The sequence below is a fragment of the Vombatus ursinus genome, unplaced genomic scaffold, assembly GCF_900497805.2.
Source record: "Vombatus ursinus unplaced genomic scaffold, bare-nosed wombat genome assembly UNPS02014821.1, whole genome shotgun sequence".
Classification (NCBI taxonomy): Eukaryota; Metazoa; Chordata; class Mammalia; order Diprotodontia; family Vombatidae; genus Vombatus; species Vombatus ursinus.
In genome coordinates, this window is record NW_020954599.1 from 9,563,197 (window position 1) to 9,576,919 (window position 13,723).

The following is a 13,723-nucleotide window of genomic DNA, read 5'->3' on the forward strand; positions in this document are numbered from 1 at the left end:
CCAGAGAGCCAACAAGAGCTGGGACTGCATCCCACCTCTGACACACTGGTGGTGTGATACTGGTTGTCACTTATCTACTTACTACTCTAAGCGAATATCTAAGACTATATGTTGCAGAGAAGGTGCTCAATTCTGTTGGAAGAACAAATTTCCTCATGCAGAGGTTCCCTATGTCAATGAAATCACAGGTCCAGTCCCCATCCTAAATTTCATCTTTAATTCAGTTTAATTTTCTAATCTATTTAATATAATTAATAGTAAGAATATGGTTGCAGATAATGAAAAGTACACATAAAAGATTATGTCATTCTGAGGAGAGATGTTTAAATTTGTTTGCTACTCTTTTTCACTTTTTTTTCTTTTTTTGGTCTGTGGTTTGTTTTTTTTTTCAAAACATGACTAATACGGAAATTTGTTTTGCATGATTGCACATGGCTAATCTATAATCAATAACAAATTGCTTGCTATCTCAGGGAGGGGAAAGGGGACAGAGAGAATTTAGAATTCAAAATTTAAAAAAGAATGATAAAATTGTTTTTACATGAAATTGGGAAAAATGAAATATTATTAAAATAAATTTGCTTACTACATTAATCTTTAACTGAAGATACTTGAGACTATTTTGGCTCTTTATTAACTAGGAGCCTACCATATGCATTAAGCTTTTTTCTGGGCTGCCCAGAAAAGAATAGTTATTTGCATTGGAGAATAATACCCACTGCTCTTATTTTTTAAAATAAATTGATATTGATGTCTTCTGTTATGGTAAGTGTCCCTCCTTCTATCCCTCCAGAGAGATATCTCATATACAAATAGTATTTTTTTAAAGTTAAAACAAAAACAGAAAAATTTAAAAGTAAAGTGAGAAAATAAGCATAACTGATCAATATATTGAAAAACAATCTAAAAACATAAACAATATGAAACAGTTATGAACCTCTATCTACATGAAGGTGATGTGTTAGGAATGTATTCTCATATTCCTTCATTGAGCCATATTTGATCTTTATAATTTTGTTGCATTTACTTTTGATTTTTTGGTGTGTATGTTCTTTTCATTGACACTGTGGTCATTGTGTATATTATTTTCTTGGTTTTGCTCACTTCACTGCAACAATTCATTTAGATCTTTCCCTACCTTCCCGTATTATTTATTTACATCATTTCTTACAAGACAGTAAAATCTCATTGTTTTTATGTAACATAATATGTTTAGCCACTCCTCACTTGATGGAAAACTTTGTTTACAATTTATTGATATCCTTTGTCCCCTGCAGTGAATAGAGTGCTGGTCCTGGAATCAGGAAGAACTGAGTTCACAGATACTTACTAGCTGTATGACACTGGGGAAATCACTTTAACTTTGATTGACTCAATGATTTTTCAATGATAAAAAGAGATTATTAATAGCACCTACTTCACAGGGTTGTTGGGAGAATCACATGCACTATTCCTAAAGGGCACTTAGCACATTGACTGGTCCATTGTAAACTCTATACAAATGCATATCTCCTTCCAACTCTTCTCTTTTCTTTCCTCTCCCCTTCCCTTCAGCCACCTATCTGTCCAATTTTTAACTAAAACCAGCTGGTTTTGATGAGTTACCCAATCGTACCCCTACCTCATTCCTGATTATGCTACCTATCACTCATTATACCCTTCACTTTAAGGTTCCTATCTCCCTTCACAGGACATCTGGCCAGCCAAAAGAACATTCACTGGTGGAACTCTCTACTACCACCAAAGCAAGACTTTCCTCTTTAAATTCCACTCTTTCAATGCTTTCCTTTTTCTCCTCACCTATTCTTCTTCAGAATATTCTCTGTCTGAAAGAACACAAACACACACACATGTATAGACACACATACACACAAAATTATTATATTGTAAAGTTCTGTAGTTAGTGTGTTGTAAAGTTTTGTTCATAATACTGTAGGCCTGCCTAGCCTCTGTTACCTCTACTTGACTTCCACCTTGTTTCCTGTCTCCTCATGTGGTTTTAGAAATAAGTCTCTTATTAGTTCCTCTTATGTCATTGCTTTTGCTGTCCTTAACTGCTTCATTCATTCACTCCTCCTCAATTTCTGTTGTCTGGGATGTCTAAGAAGCAAATAATCTCTTAGGGTCTGGTATTCTTTCTAAGAATTAAAGCAACAACAACAACTTCTTGATTATTGAACAACCTTCTTTTTCATTTATAGTTAAACTCAGAATTGCAGAGTAGGGTTGCATCCTGAGATCCATTACTCTTTGGAACACATGATTTTATTTTCTCCTGTATTTTCTAATGGTTACATGACAACCTTGTGTTATTTTAGTTTCTTTTTCTTTGTATTTGTATTTCTTTCTTCTGGTTGCTTACAGAACTTACTTTTGAACCAAACTGCAAAATTTAATCATCTTGAAGTTTACAGCTGTTTTTTTTTTTTTTTGTAGCTGATCTATACATTCTTTTTCTATATTCAGTAGTTCAGGGATTTTTTTTCTTGTATTACTTTTTATATCACAGTGTTCATATGTTTTTTTGTTTTGTTTTGTTTTTGTTTTACTTTTTCTGTTCTTCAGGACAATTAACCCCTAGGTCATCTCTATACCTTCCATCTTTGAAATCAATATATTTTGTTTGGATGAATAATATATTTTCTTTTAATAATGTTTTTGCTTCCCTTTTTTTCTAGATTGTCTTTTTCTTCTGTGAATTTATGGTACCAATATATTTTTCTCTCTTTTGTTTCTTTGTTGAAGCTTATCAATTTTTTTTTTCTTTTCTTGACAATTATTTTTGCTGTGCAGGTTCTAAATTTTATTCTCAGGATTTTCATTTCTCTTTTAAACTACTCTGGAACAGAATGTTCCATGATCTCACACTCTTCAGGGTCCTCTCTCTCTTCAAGTGTTGGACAGGATCACTTTGTTTTACAAGATGCATTCGTTGTGTCTGAAATGGTTTGCTAGATATAGATACCATATTTCCTTCAAGTATTAATGTTCTCCCTGTTGATTTATCTGCTTACGTTCAAGGTCTTTATGTGTTCTTCCTAAGATCTTCATTCATTTTAGTCTCTTTTCTTTTCTTTTTTTTTCCCATTGAAAAATTTCTGATTTCCTCCCTTCTGATGATAATTTTCCTAGGGGCTGGATCCCAATTTGTCCCAGCCTCTTCCCAGGCTGGGCAGTTTGGTGTTCATCAGTCTAGATCTCTGCCTCGTGTAACTTCTGGAGGGGACAGAACTGGCCACAGCGAGATGCAAAGTTCTTTCTCTCGAGGGTATGACATCCCAGAGTGACTTCTGTCCTTTACAGTATGGGTCTTTGAGATTCTGGGAAGAAGAATGGGGGTAAGGGTGTGCAGGGTTGACTTCTATTTCTAGTCCAGACATATGTTTTGCCCCTTTCCCTCCATCCTTCTACTCTCCTAAAGAAATCTTTTACAATAAAAAATGCTGCTTTGGCACTGGCTACCAAAACCCTAACAAACATCTGGAGGGTAGATTTCTGTCTCACTTGAAAGGAGGAAGCACAAAATGTGAAGTTAGATTTTGTTGTAAACACATAGGTTGGGTAGCTTGGATTAGCTAGTTCAATTGTGCTAGTTGCTAGTTGCATAATGGGCAGTGGGGGGAAGGGTACTATGTGACCTCAGGATAGTCATCAGTTCATAGTTTTGTTTTCTTTTTGTTTTCTTTTTAAACCTTCTTTTGGACTCCAAGTTTCTTTGACCACGGAGAGTAGCTGAAGTTGCTTTATAAATTATGAAGTGCATAATTTCTATTTTGAAAAGCTTTGAGAGGTTGTGAAAATCAGAGGAAATATCTAGCCTTTCATCTTGTTAGTTACATCACTCAATGCTTTCAAATCTTTCCACAGTGACCTGCCGGACCAAATTCATTCACTGGAGTCTAATCTAATTATCACTCTTAGTCAAACATGTATTTTTTTTTTTTTTTAGGCAATTGGGGTTAAGTGGCTTGCCCAGGGTCACACAGTTAGTAAGTGTCAAGTGTTTGGTCTGAGGCTGGATTTGAACTCAGGTACTCCTGACTTCAGGGTCGGGTCGGTGCTCTATCCACTGTGCCAACTCGCTGCCCCAAACATATTGTCTTCTTATTAACTACCTTACCACTGCCTAACCAACTTCTCCCCACATACCCATTCCCAAGAAAAATAAATAGAAATAAGAAAAACAAATGAGAGAAAGCTATAATTCTCTCCACCTCAAGAAAATCCACCTGACATCCAGTAACATCTACAAAAAAAAAGAAGATAGTTTTTTTCATTACATCAAATGTAACCCAATACCAACTATTACAGTATCAATTAAGATCACTATCTTTGCTTTTAACTCTGATTCATCCATGCCTTGAATCCCAGGATAAATGATCCAGAGATGATTCCTGAACTTCTCCCATTATCATCTCTGCCCAGCTATCACACACTTGCCAGTTTTTCTATAAGCAGATCTGGGACTTCGCTTTAAAACTGACTCTGTCTCAGTACATATCCTGGTCTATATGATCTGATGTTCCTAACTCTTATAGCTTCCAGCCTGGTCCCAGCTGTTGAACAGAAGGAATGAAATCTCTGACAAAAAAGTTCATCACAAGACTATGTTATCTTTGCTAATAGGTGTATTATTTTAGAACAACTTACGCCTAGAAAAGAAATTCCAGGATAGAAATTAAAAATATTTTCCAACATATGTAAAATTCTAAACATTCATTTTTAAAAATTTTGATTTCCAAATTCTCTTCCTCCTTCCCTCCCCTATCCCTTGCTTGAGAAGGCAAGCAATTGACATAAGGTTATACATGTGCAGTCACATAAAACATATTTCCACATTAGTCATGTTGTGAAAGAAAACACAGACCAAACACATACACACAAACACAGACATAGACACATTCACACACACACACACACACACACACAAAGAAAAACAAAGGCAGACTTCTGGGAGCCAAGATGGAATAAGCCGTAAATTGCCGTGCCTTTCCCATAGTCACCTGCAAACAATCATAAAACAGCACCCTAAAACAAATCCTGGAACAACAGAATCAGCAAAAAGATGTGGCAAAATAATCTTTGAGGCTAAGAAACATGGAAGGTCAGCAGGAAAGGTCTGTCTCACTTGGGGAAAAGAGGGACACAGTCTAAGTCAGAAACACCTCAGTAAGTCAGCAGCAAGCCCCACCTCAGCAAACCAGCGGTAGATCCTGAGCCCCAGTGCAGTGGAGCAGGTAGATACCATCACCAGGACCCCCACATGTCTCAGCATAGACAGGGGAAAGGACAGATTCCAGCTCTGAGAACTGCCACGTGCTTCAGTGTGGCCCTGGAAGCAGTGGCCAGACCTCCCCGTGCTTCAGTGTAGCCCTGGGAAAATAGGTAAAAGCCAACCCTATGGGTGCTTAAGCAAGCAGGCAGCTGCCAGCTCCAGGGACCCTGCCAAGTACTTCAGCATAGCCCTGGACAAACAGGCAGCCTCCAGCAGCCAAACTGCCATGTGCTTCAGTGTAGCCCCAGGGAAATGCAGAAATATCCCACCAGCCTCAGAACACACTAGACACCAACACTAGGATCCTGGCTTAGCACCAGGTAAGCTGCCATATCCCTATGGCCACCCCTTTCCACCCACCCTCTTAGTATACCACCAGATTGAGGCTCCCCCATGGGTCTCAGGGCAACATCAGTGCAGTACCAGCTAAACAGCCAGGACCTGCAGCCCCTGGCACGAGAAGCCTGAGACAGTGTCCCTTCCACCCAAGGAGCAGAGATCATATTTAAAAGAAAGGAAAAAAGGCCGAAAAAAGATGAGTCAAAACAAGAACAACAACAACAACAAAAAAAGAGTCTAACCATAGAAAGTTACCATGGTGACAGGGAAGATCAAAACACAAACCCAGAAAAGGACAACAATATCAAAGCACTTATGGGCAAAACCCCAAAGAAAAATGGGATGTCTCTCAAGTCCAGAAAGAAGTCATGGAAAAGCTCTAAAAGAGCTTAAAATCATGTAAGAGAGGTAGAAGACAAATTGGGAAAAAAATGAGTGATGCAAGAGATTTATGAAAAGAGTCAACAGCTTGGAAAAAGAAAACAACTGGTTAAAAAGTAAAATTGTCCAAATGAAAAAAGAGATACAAAAATCCACAGAAGAATACAATTCCTTACAAAGTGCCACTGGCCAAATGGAAAAGGAAGTAAAAAGCTAATTTAGGAAAACAATCCCTTAAAAGTTGGAATTGGACAAGTGGAAGCTAATGACTACGAGACATCAAGAATCAATCAAACAAATCCAAAAGAATGAAAAAAATGAATAGAATGTAAAATATCTCATGGGAAAAACAACTGACCTGGAAAAATATATTCAGGAGAGACAATATCAGAATCACTGGACTACCTGAGAGCTATAGTCAAAAGCATCTTTCAAGAAATTATCGAGGAAAACTGCCCTGATATACTGGAATCAGGGGGCAAAATAGACATTGAAAGAATCTACTGATCACCTCAGGAAAGAGACCTCAAAATAAAAACTCCAAGGAACATTATAGCCAAATTTCAGAACTACTAAATCAAGGAAAAATACTGCAAGTGGCCAGAAAGAAATAATTCAAATATTTAGGAGCCACAGTCAGGATTACACAGGACTTAGCAGATGCAACATTTAAAGATCAGAGGTCACGGAACATGATATTCCAGAAGGCAAAGGAGCTAGGATTACAACCAAGAATCACCCAGCAAAATTAAGCATAATACATGAAGGGAAAAACAGAGGCCTGCACTCAGTTCCAAAAAAGGGACCTTTGTCATCTGCTGACTAGTTGTCTGACCCCCTCACCCTCTGTGGGCTGAGAACTTTGAAAGCCACCGCCACTGATTCAGTTGTCCCCAAGGCCTGATGCTGGTTTGCTAAGATGCGGCTTATACTGGTGAGTCCTGTGCTGTAGTGTGCACCACTGTGACCTGGCTTCACAGACTTTTCCTGCCAACCTTTTAAGTTGTCTTGGGCTGGAAATTGTTTCACTCCATCCTTTCATGGGTTCATTCACTCCAAAATGTGTTTGGAGGGTAACCTGGAAGCACTCAGAGGAGTCCCTGCCTTTTGTCCACCATCTTGGTTTTGCCCTCTGTTTGCTCATTTTCCCAGGCTATTTCTTGACTTTTTACTTGATGTTAAAGATGGGCTCTCCTGGAGAGTGCCACTGGCCCAAGCTTCAGATTTTGTGGTGCTCTTTTTGGAGAAAGTTCTGGAGTTCTCTAAGTTTTCGGTGTTCACAAGGCGATATAATCTAAGGAGAGGTGTGGTCGCTTCTCTTCTGGACCATTCTCTAATCTATGAGTGACCACAAGCACTCTTTTTCTCCCTGGAACTGTGACAAGGGTCCCATCTCATGCTTGTCCTCCTCCTTTCCCTGGGACTGTGATCTAGAACTGTACATGAGCAATATAACAGAGTCCTGCTTCCAGTGCCAAAAATAGGTCCCCTGAAATCTCCTTTTGACCAGTTGTCTGACTCTCTTACCATTTATATGCTGAGATTTCTGGAAGCCACTGCTGCCATTTAAATCATTCCCACAAGGCCTGAGCTGGCATGGCCCTTACTGGACTGGGCTCTACTGTCACCCCAGTGAGACAGACCTTTCCTATAGACCTTCTAAGTTGTTTTGGCCTGGACAGTTATTTTTCCCATCCTCTTGTTAGTTTCGCCAAATCCATTTTTTTTGTTAGGCAATTGGGGTTAAGTGAATTGCCCAGAGTCACACAGCTAGTAAGTGTTATGTGTCTGAGGCCAGATCTGAACTCAGGTCCTCCTGACTGCAGGGCTGGTGCTCTATCCACTGCACCACCTAGCTGCCTCCAGAATTCATTTTGAGGCATTATTTTAACCTCATTTGGAGTGGCAGCATCTTTATTATATTCCTCACATGTAGTTATACTGAATGTGAATCTTTCCTTTTGTTCTTGAACATATGTAATTCCACTAGTACTTCATACAAAAAATCATATAAATATAAGCAACTCTTAATTTAATGGAAAAGTTATCTGAAGCAAAAGAAAATCACTTTCCTTTTCCACTTTTCAATATTACCTATCATCTATCATAAGACTCTAAAGACAGGTGTAATTGAAGATAGATTCCTTTTATAAAAGCATCCATGTAACCTGGTAGATATTGTCATTTGAAATTAGCTCTCCCCCACCCCAATAATTTTCAGCCTGCTGTATTGAATTAATATAAGCATCCAGAAGCCATTGCTGTTTATTTTTCTATTTCCTGTCATTGTTTTGGGTACACTATAGACATCTTTGATATATTATTTTTTTGTATGAATGACTCACAGAAATGTACAAACAACACAAATGACTTAGGAAGTACCAGCAGGAGATGATTTTCCATAGAGGTTTGTGAGTATGCATTTCTAGGGCCAGTTACGTGTGATTCATGTTCAATATAAAGGCTCCTGACGTGTTTCATTCTGTTGTTATTAGGGCTTTTAAAAGCTACACCACAGACAAAGGTGTGTGTTTCACAAGTAATCCCATGTGGGTTCCCATGAAAAACAAAGAAAGTAAATGAACTAGGGCTGCTTACAAGTCATCTCTCTCTCTCTCTCTCTCTCTCTCTCTCTCTGTGTGTGTCTCTGTCTCTGTCTCTCTCTTTCTCTCTCTGTTTCTCTCTCCATTTCTGTCTCTGTCTCTGTCTCTCTCCCCCTCTTCTTCTTGAAATGAATTCTTGAATAGAATGAACCAGATGTGCTGTCCACTTCTCCTTGTAGCCCTTTTTATGAGAAGATTCTACAGCATGAAACAATACCATTCTTTAGAAAAGCCATACATCCTGTGATTGGAAAGAAGGATTCCAGGACTTGTATAATAGCAAAAAATAATACCCATAAATCCACATGGATGTCAATCAATGACAAAAGTTAAGTAAATAAAATGTCCACTTCTCCAGTCCTGGGCTATAGGGTGGTACATCAGTTGTAAGGTCCATTATCAATAGTCATTGCTATTTGCCGTGAAGAACAAAGAAACACATCAAATAAATGGGAAAGACAACAGATTGTATTTATTTTTCTTTCCAACAATCTCTTCAGGTGGAAAACAGGCTAGTGAACTCTTGGTGTTTGTTTAAAAAATGGCATCATTTGATATTGCCAGTATCTTATAGGAAAATCCACTCGTATCCACCTTTTGTATTTGCATGTTTTACCCTCATTACACAAAGTCAAACTGGGAAAATGTCCTGTCTCTGCCTATGCTTTTCTGTTGCCAATTAGTGGTAGAGATCACTGTTAAATGTCTGGCAAAAATCGTTGCAGTGAATGGATGCTCACGACATTGCCAGTGGCGGCATCTGGGAGCACTGCCCAGCCATTCTTCCAGTCACCCAGGTTTGAGACCTCGGAGTTTTCCTGGTCTCTTAATTAGCCATCAATCAATAAGCATTTATTAAATTCCTAATATGTGCTAGGCATAGTGCTGGGAACTGCTATTACCAAAAAACAAGGAACTAACATTCTATCTACGGAAATGTTATATCCATATAAAGTAAATGCAGAGTATGAGGTGTAGAAGAGGTGAAATCACCTCAGGGCATCGACAGATTCTGGAGATTCTAAAAAGAAGAGGTAAGGAGAGTCCAATCAGTCATGGCCTGTGCAAAGTCTATGGAGAAGATGAAATGTCATATAAAGAGTCCAGAAAGAAGCATGTTTTGGCTAAATCATAGGGTTCCTGAAGAGAATTAATGTGGAAAGGTAGGATGGAGTCAGATTGTGAAAGGATTTAAGTGTCAAATAATAATGGAATAAAAATATTTATTGAGTGTTTGTTATGTTGCCTGCACTGTAGTAAATATTTAGGTCAGTCAGACAACAAGCATTTATTAAGTGCTTACTCTATGTTATGCATTGTGCTGATTGCTGGATATATAATACCTACCTTGGGGGCAAGGACTGTCTTTTCAATCAATCAATCAATCAACATTTATTAAGCATGTGCCTAGCATGTGCTAGGCATTGTGCTATAAGCCAAGTAGAAACATATGTGACACAAAGCTACAAAAGTCTTTGAAAGACACAGAAACAGAAATAATCCTGTTTAACTATCAACAAATGAAACATAAAACAACATCAATCAGTCAGTTTAAGCATTGTGTTTTCTATATTCTGAGGATTCAAAGAAAGATAAAAACCCATTTCTGCTCATTCATGGACTATTACAGCAACCTGCTGGCTGGTCTCCCTGCCTCAAGTTGTCCCTACTCAAGTCTAACCTCTACTCAGCTGTCAAAGTGATTTTCCTAAAGCATATGTCTGACCTTGTTACCCCCCACTCAATTAACTTCAGTTGTTCCATATTACCTCCAGGTTCATATGTAAAATTCTCTGTTTGGCATTCAAAGCCCTCAATAGCCTACCCTACCCTACCACCTTTTTTTTTTGATTAAGTGACATTGACCTCCTTATTGTTACTTGAATAAGACTTCATCTCCTGACACCTGGTATTTTTATTAGATGCCTCTCATCCATGGAATGCTCTCCCTCCTCCTCCTCTCTGGCTTCCCTCAAGTCCTGCAAGTCACAATTAATATCCCATATTCTATGAGAAGCCTTTGCCAATTCTTCTTAATTCTAGTGTATTCTTTCTGTTGATTATTTCCTATTTATCCTGTACATAACTTGTTTGTACGTAGTTGTTTACATGTTGTTTCCCCCATTAGATGGTGAACTACTCAAGGGTAGGGACACTCATTTGCTTAGCTTATTTCCTGGCACATAGTTCCTGGCACATAGTAGGCACTTAATTTAATTTTATTGTTTCTTGTTTATTGATTGACTTACGCTTGTCAAAAGTTCTTTCAACTGTGTTAGAGGAGATCCAGGGCAGAATCTAAGTAAAAGAAGAATCACCAGTGGGTGTTAAGGTCCTTCATTCATTTCTTACTGTGACTTCCATTGGTGACATCAAGTCTCAGAACACTGCAGAAACTTCCAGAAAATATCTGTAATAATTTAAGAGTTTGACCTGACTATCCTCGCAGGTAAGGTCAAGTGGATGAAAAATTACTATTACTCAGTTTATGCATTTGGATGAAAACTTCTAGGGTTTATTCATCAGCATGAGTACCTGGGACAGACAATACAAGTAGAGAGACAAGGTTGGCCCAGAATTGGACAGGAGGAAGAAAGAGGATTGAATTGCTTTTAGAGGACTGGAGAGCTTATTTAATGATCTCAGGCAATGCCTATATTGTTAATGTAAATATTTGATTTAATATTGTTTCATGGCAGCAAGATATGGAATGTAGTAATCTCTGAAGAACTGAAAATGCATATCACGTGGAGAGAAATGGAGAAGCGCATAGTGGGTACGATCAGGCTACAACACATAATCAGTTTCAGAATAGGAGCAGATAATGTTAGAGAGAAACTGTATAATAAAAAGATATGGACATGACATGGAGAGGGCAGAGGTGGCAATTGGAAGCCAGAGTCCACTACTGTTACCCTTCATATTTCAACAGAAAGTAAGGAAGGACTCCAGCAGGGTTGGTAGACCAAATGAATTTACAGGGTGCTTGGACAATAGCCATATGTGTCTGGAAGGGTTGCAATGTGCATCATTAGAGGGAACTCCCAAATCAAGATCTAGATGCATTTGAATATTGACTTTTACTTTTGCTTTAACAATATGATTGTTTGGTTGTATACCAACACTTGCTTTGGAAAGAAGTCCTATACCATTAATTAATTGTTTCTTGACTATTAAAAAGAATTAATTTCATTTTTATTATTTTATTTGAGCTCACCAATCCAATACCACCCAACTCTCTCTTGGAAAAAATACATTAATGGTAAGACTTTTCTCTGAAGAATTGTTTTCAACATATCATTACCATCTTCTCCTATGCTATGCCTGCCCTTATGGGGTAGTCATTAGGTATCAGAAATATGCCTATTTACCTTGAAGAATGTTTCCAAGTCCTTCATAAAATTTTTCCTACCTTTTCACCCTATGCAAGCAAAACTGGCACTTAAGCTATTTTTATTTTTGTTGCAATCTTTTCACAAGTATTGAATATAAGCACTACAAAAAGAAATGGTCACATGCCCTATTTGAGCCAGTCTTTCATTTTGCTTCATCTTCCTTTTGGCTTCTGGCTTTGTCTATAGTGGGAATGAGAAGATGAATGGGATTTAGTTTTTAAAGTAGTACTAATATTCATTCATACATCATTGGACAAGGATTTAATATTTATAGTATCAAGAGTTAACTTACAGATTGTCTAAAAACTGATTCTTCGCACCTTCTGTCTCATTTTCTGCCTCTAGATAACATCACCAAAGGAGCAGAAATGGACCACAGAGAGTTGAAGGTTGTTTTGTATTTTTCTTTGTTTTATCAGTATTGCTGACTAAGGAATTCATTAATAAGTGGTCTACTGGTGATGAGCATCTCTGAACTTAGCTTGGCTTGTTCTGGTAAAATATACACTCTGCTTTTACCACTCGATGTCTTTCTTGAAAACTTTGCCAGAAGGGTACAACTGATAGAGAGTATATCATTTAACTTTTTTAATGGAGGAGTGGTGGAAATTTCATATTTCACTGGCTCATGATGGATGTTTTCCTAAAATCAACTGCCCCAACTCCTTATTTCTGGTTGTGAAATGTTCCTGGTCTTACAAATACTGTGTTTTTAATTTTGCCTCCATGTGAATGTTTCCATGGACATTAATAAAATCCTGTCTGTCACTTCTCCAACTCTTTGGAGGAAAACTATCCTTCCCTCTCTGGACTCCTCAAGATCTTTCTCCCTCAGTTTTTAGACCTTCTGCCTCTGATTTGACAGCGTTTCCTCACCTCTGTGTTAGTGGGCTTATGGTTATAGCTTTCAGGAATCTATGTATCGCTCCCCAAGACTCAAAACCCTTTGCCGTCTTCAAGCTTCAGCAGAAATACCATCTTGTGCCAGAGGTTTTTCCAGCTCCCCTGCTCCCTCCCTCATCCCAAACTACTAAAGTCTTTCCTTTTAAAGTTATATTTTATCTACACTGTATATATCTTGTATGTACATAGCTGTTTGCCTTTCTTTATATCCCTAGTACTTAGTACAGCGTCTGGTACAGAAGTGCTTAATAAATGCTTGGTGATTAATAGATTGAAAGTGGCAGATTTCTTATCTATCCTAAAAGTTGAATAGTCTACCTTGAGAGGTTATGGTTTTCCTTCACTAGAGATTTTCAAATAAAAGTTGTATGACCATTTGTTAGAGGGGATTATTCATCAGGTACAGGTTAGGCAAGATGGCTCTTGAGTTTCCTTCCAATTCTGACATTCAAATGTGTACTATATTGTATTGTGTATTGTATGGTATTGTATGGTATTGTATTGTACTGTATTGTAATGTAATGTATTGTATTGTATTGTATTGTATTGTATCCTGTGGATAGCATTGCTCCTATCTGTAAATTGGTTTTAAGGTTCTAGGCTCCTGCCTCTTAGATACCTGAGATACAGCAATTCTAAAATGTTAAAATTCTCTCCCCCGAGCCCAATTTCTTTATGGTACCACCAACAAATTCCCTTGGAAACAGAACTTCTCTGTCTATTCTTAAAATACTGTCCATTCCCCATGTCCCTGTTTTTAGTTTCCTCTGTGTCCCAGAGGTAGTGTCTTTCTTTCTTTTTCTTTCTTTCTTTCTTTCTCTCTCTCT